This window comes from Corvus hawaiiensis, chromosome 10 (assembly GCF_020740725.1).
Source record: "Corvus hawaiiensis isolate bCorHaw1 chromosome 10, bCorHaw1.pri.cur, whole genome shotgun sequence".
In the NCBI taxonomy this organism is placed as follows: domain Eukaryota; kingdom Metazoa; phylum Chordata; class Aves; order Passeriformes; family Corvidae; genus Corvus; species Corvus hawaiiensis.
The window spans coordinates 16,324,953-16,330,952 of NC_063222.1; positions in this window are offsets into that span (position 1 = coordinate 16,324,953).

Below are 6,000 nucleotides of genomic sequence, written 5' to 3' on the forward strand. Positions count from 1 at the left end.
ACAAAGCAAAATCTTCACCCAAATCTCTGGAAACCCCCCAAAAAGCCATTAAAAATAGCAACTGGCAAAGCAACACCACCAATTAACTGAGCAGGGGAAGGGGAGGCAAGACACAAATGAACCTCCTTCATTAATAAATCCTAGCAGCTGTGGAAAGTCTGAGGCAAGTGAGAGCACCCAGACAGAAAATTAAAAAACTAATAAAGTCCTCAGTGTGGGGGCACTGGCATCAGGTCAGCTTTACTTCTGTAGGCACCTCGTAAAGAGACATTCCAGGACACTAACTCATAAGGGAAAGCTGCAGGGGTCAAGGAGAACAGTGGAAAGCTAACCATGGTAACTCAAGTATACTGGAAAGGCAGCAGAAACACAGCAAGGAGTTGGGCTTTTTCTTTTTCCCTTCTTTTTTTCTCTCTCTGTTGGTTTTTGGGTGAGCAGAGCCTGCAGTTTGTAGTGTCTTGGGCATGGTGGAGCAGCCCCAGTGAAGAGCCCTCTCTGGTGGGATGGTTGGGGATGGAAACCCAGAGCACAGGTTGTTTCCAAGCCAGAAGCAGAAGCTGCTCCCTGCCCTCTCCCCCACGCTGCCTGCCCCAGCTGCACCACTCCTGCCTGTCTGGGATGTGCAGTAGCCTGAGACCACACGCTAAAATGCATGATACACTTCAGTGTTAACTAAATCTAAAGGGGGATGCCTTGCTGTAACGGGAGTAAAAGCTGAAAATTATTCCTTAATATTTTGTATTTCTTTTTGTGTCCCCAGGCTGGTGCTGCAGCTCTTACCCTTGGAGTATACTCCCTACCCTCCCACTGCCTCCCCTCAGCATGGTGAGGGAAACATGGAGCCTGGGGTGGAGCGTGCTGCCCACCTGCAGCACCTCTGTGTGGAACCAGGCACGCTCACAGCTGGGCAGGGATGTACATGCATCCCCTGCAAGGGAAGTGTGTGCCATGCCTTTGGGGGCTCAGCTCCATGCCCAGCAGCATGCTGGCCTCTCTCCTCTTTCTAGCCTTCCAGGTGGAAAGAACAAGGGAAGAAAGTAGTCTTGCCCGCCCTGGGAGATCACGCTTACAGTGAAATCCCAGCCTGCAAATGCTCTTCACAGCTCTTTAAAATAGCCACATGCATCTATCTCAAAAGCAGCTTTCCAGGAATGAGAAAGGGTGGGATGAAGGGAGGAGGCCTGGATGCGTGTTTGTCCCAAAGCCAGGCAGGATGCCCCTGGAGTGAGAGCCAGGCCAGGGTGAGATCCAGGCTCAGCAAGCTGCTGGCCAGGAGAGCCTCTTATGGGACTCCGGCCGCTGCATAAAAACCTCCTTGCCAAGTGCTGGGCTGGCATTGTTCCTGGGCCATGGCTGTCTATCAGGCACCTGGACCAGGATGCACAGCTCTTGGCCAGGCTCCAGGGGAGGCAGACCATGGGAGCACAGGGATGGTTATTGCAGGGGAGTGTGAGGTGGCTTCTTGATCCTTGTCTGATGGCCCGAAGAAATCAGGGGTCCCAGTCCCGCACCCTCACCCTGCTGCAGCTCACCAGCCTTGGCTCTGGTGCTGTGCCTCTAGTTTGTCTTTTGGTAAATTCACCTCATTGTTTGCATTGCCACATTACCTGTGAGCCTGGGATCCCATGGTGTGAGCCCTGCCCTGCCTGTCCTGCCCTGCCTGTCCTGCCCTGCCTGTCCTGCCCTGCCTGCCTGGGGACACAGCACTCTCCCCGAGGCAGGGAAGGCCACTCAAGAGATCTCTCTGGGCTTCCAGGGCAGTGTGCCAAGTCCTGCTGCCCACACAGCTTGCTGAAGGAGCCCCCTTGATTTCCCTGCCTGTGAGAAGCGATGTGTGAGTGTGGGAGCAGCTGCATCAAATATTTCAGCAGAAAAACGTGAGTTTCCCTGGCTTGCCAGAGCCCAGCCTGGAGGGCACTTTCACAGCCAAGCTATAAACCTTGCAACCAGGGGTTTCTAATGGAAACATTGACATAACCTGTAGCTGACAGAGCAACAGCTCTGCTCACATTAAGCCTGTATTTTCATCCCTAATCCCTGCAGCTCCTGGCCTGTCTCAGAAACGGACCCGTGGATCTGACTGAGCATCCCCAGGGATCCAGTGGATGGCTGGGCTGGGGGGCAGGTCACGGGGATGTGGCTGCTCCCCGCCACTCCAGCCCCGACCTGCCACACTGCAGGCAAGGGGCCAGTTGCTGGGGAGCCCCTCTGCTGTGACACAACAGTCCTCTGCCACCAAAAAGGCAAAAGAAAACGGCAGAGTGGTTCAGTTGGTTGTAAAAATTAATGAGTTCAGATACAGACTTGCTTTATTCCGGTCCAGCTGCGTAACCACGGCGATTGTGTCCGGCACACTAGACAGTTACATCAGCTCCACACCCCTGTACAATAAGACTCTGTTTGATCTCAGAAACAAGATCAGACTCCTGGGCTTTGCACATCCTGCTTCCTACATATGTAAAATCATTTTATTACCAGCCAGGAGAGTTCATCTAAGCTGCTCTTGCTGTGCAGCTGATGTGGAGAGAACATGCCCCTGTCTGCACTTCTTTTACCAGATGGAGATCTACAGAGAGATTGAAGAGCTGCTACTCCTCCAAGTTTGTTTTGTTCTGTTTTGCTTTTCTAAATTCCTTATCTTAGACTGGAAACTCTGGGGCAGGACCTCAGTGTCCTCATGTGTTTGTGCAGTCCTGTCACAGTGGGAGGTGTATAAGGCTGAGCTCTCCTGAATATAAGTGGTAAATAAGCAGCCATGTGTTTTTGCTTGGCTTTACCCCCTTTTTGTCATATCTACCCAGGAGAGGAAGTTCTTAGAAAAAGTCTGCTCTGCCCTTGAAACATCTGCTCAAATCCCCCTCTGTTTGTCAGGTCCATGAGACACTGGGGAACTGTCAGATATTTAGCATCCTCCCTGCATTTAAACATGTACCCTGCCTCACATGAGTAACCCAATGTCACCAAGGCAGTTATGAATATGCCCAAGCTGCCACAGTGCCACAGTGCTCAGCCTGGCCTGCCACAGTGCCACAACTCTCTTTGGCTGATGACAGATTGCTCAGCCAGTTACAAGGCACTGGCTCCCCTCTCACCATGGCTATTCCAGTTACAGGGTCCCACTGGCGCTGTTCTGCCACTGGCCCCATGTACGCCAATGGCTGAGCTGCAACACAAGGATGCTGGCTGTTGTGCTGGTGGCACAGCACTGGTATGCAGGGATTGCTGGGTTTTGGGGTGTGTCTGCAGTGCTGGTGCGCATCACTGCATCCCAGGGTGCCTCTGCAGCACTGGTGCACAGGAAATGCTGCAGGGCTCACCCAAATGACAGCACATTCCCAAGGAAAATGCACTTTTCAGCCCAGGCATCCTCTGCTGCCAATGTCTGCAGGGCTGTGAGCTCAGTGACTCACTGCACACAGGTCATCCAGCAGCTGCTGGGTGGTAACTCTTATTTACTGCTCAATTGTGGTTGGATTTAAACCAGCAGCACAGGGGAAGGGAGGGGAAATCCCCTCCTTCCCATCCCAGACCTGCAGAGTCAGCCAGTCTAACTGGAGCAGCTACTCTTAAGTGCATCTAGTTTAGAGCTTTGTTTCACCCTGAGTTTCTAGCTCAGTTCTCCTGGCTTTGTTAAATTTCTAGTCCAAAGGCTTCTGGGTGCTTACAGCTTTGGATAAAGCTCTTGGAGACCTAACTCTGGTCACATACCCTGTAGTCCAGTAAATCTAACACCAGGACACCTCTGGTCAGCAGCAGCAATGAAAATTGCTGCCAGTCTGTACTCACCATCCTGTTGGAAATGAGAAACTGGTGGCCCAGTGCCCAATGTAGGAGCTACCAGCATGGGCACAGGCATCCCCATCCCACACAGCCCTCGTACACTTCCTCAGCAGCACTGACCTGCCTGAATCGGGCATGACAAAGATGCTGATGAATTCTTTTGGCTGAAAGCCATTGCTAGTACATGTGCCAGACCAGATCAAAGTTCGGCGTCCCTGTACATGTCCCCTGAAGAGCTTTGCTGATCAAGTCATGCACTTGGGGCAGGGCCACCATTCTGACTGACATGTGATGGCACCCCATGCTTCCCATCTTTGCCTCCTGGGCCCATGAGTCAAACAGGGATCTCATCCTCTCATCCATCTCTCCTTTCCCTCCAAGGCTTGGTTTGGAGAAACTGAGGCTGGCACTTGTGCAGTGAGAGCTCCTTGCAGGAGAGGAGGCTGTGGGAGGCTCTGGCCGTCAGGGTGGACCAGCATTGTCCCAGCTGGTTTCATGCTCTTAAGTGTGTATTTATCCCATTGCTGCCAGGATAATTGCCAAAGATTCTGCATGTAGCAATGACTTCCTTCTCTCTGGGGTGCTCCCCAGCTCTTCCAGAAACATTCCAGGCAATTTTTTTGCTGCGTCTTGTCTCTACTCATCCTCTCTAGACCCTGTTTTTTGTAAGCATATTTTGACCTCAGCTCGGGACCATGTGTGCGTGTTTTCACAAGCAAAGAAAACCAAAAAATCCCCAACTGCCTCTCCAGCCATTCCTTGGCAATGCTGGAGTGCCTGCCATTGCCAGTGGCTTTTCCTGTTGTTGGTTTGTAATTACCTTGGGATGCCATTCCCTGCATTGCTCCGACAACTGGGATTTAAGGCCCTGCAAAGAGCAGAGCTGCCTGATCTCCAAAGCCTCCCAGGTTTACAGCCAGCATCGTTCTCATCAATCATCTTCTGTCAGATGGGGAATTTGAGTAACCCCAATCCAAATCAGAATATGGAAGGGAGGCCTTCCCCAGCCCACCCTCCCCTGTTTGACAGCTCAGCTCGAATAAACAAAACCTGAAAGGGCCAAGGCAGCTCAAAAGGAAACTGTAAACGATCCCATCTGTGAGCCTTGGCAATATCTCCTCCAGGAGGGGGGTGTGGGGGAGAGAAAACAAGCTGAAGGGTCTTTTTTTCTCTCAGAAGGAAATACCATTGTGTTCAAACGTTGCTACTGCTCCAAATGTCATTCCAGAGCTCAGACTCAGGCTCCTCCTTAAACAGGTCTCTTAGCCAGAATGGTGGCAGGAGCCTTTGAGAGAGGTTGTCATTTGCAGGGATAATTAACAGTAAAGGCATGCTGAACACAGGTGAACTGAGCTGGGGTTGAAGGTGTGTATCAGGGAGCAAAAGCACATATGTGTAAAAGTCATATTCCATAGTGATAAATGTGTTTTGTAAGGCAGTAAAGCGACATCCCTGCTTGCACTGGAGCACCCCAGTTTGCTGCGCTCCTGTCCGTGACTCAGGCACTGGTCTCTGGGTGCTCAGCTGGTCTTGGTGCTCCCAGCTCAGTGTCAGCTCGATGGAGACCTTGGAAAAGGCAGGTCCTGGGCTGGGAACCAGGAAGAGCAGCACCTATGCTCAGGCAGCAGCCTGAAAAGGTTGTCTGTGCCCAAGTTTAGAAGTCAATATAGTCCAGGACCATCCATTCATCGTCCTTTCCCCATGCTTGAAACTTGCCCAGTTTTCCATTTTTCAGGGCTACAGAATGGCCTGTTAGCCAAGTCCCCCACCTCCCTGAGCTTTCCTAGGCAGCCTCTCTGCCTTCTGGCCCCAAACTCGGAGGCTGGGCTAAGCGCTTGATAAGGGACATTGCAGTTGTATTGGCAGCCTCGGTGCATGACAAAAGCACTGGCATCACAAAGCAGCTTTATCTCACCAGGTTCCCAGCTCTGTTCCCCAGTCTCAAAGGCTGGGGTTGTGAGTAAGGGCATCTTCAAAGAGCAGGAGCAGTTTCAGGATGAGCCCAGGGTGCCCTGGAGACCACAGCAATCCAGCCCAGAGGGAATCTGAAATGCAGGTCTGGGTTGTGGAGCAGGAGCCACGAGTGCCAAAGGCAGCCGGGCAGAGCTGGGAGATGCACTTGGGAAACGCTCTGTGCATCACCCACAACCACTGCAACTCCTGCTTGGTTAGTCAGAGAAACAGCTCCCCAGAGACAGATGCAGAAGGCAAAATATTCCA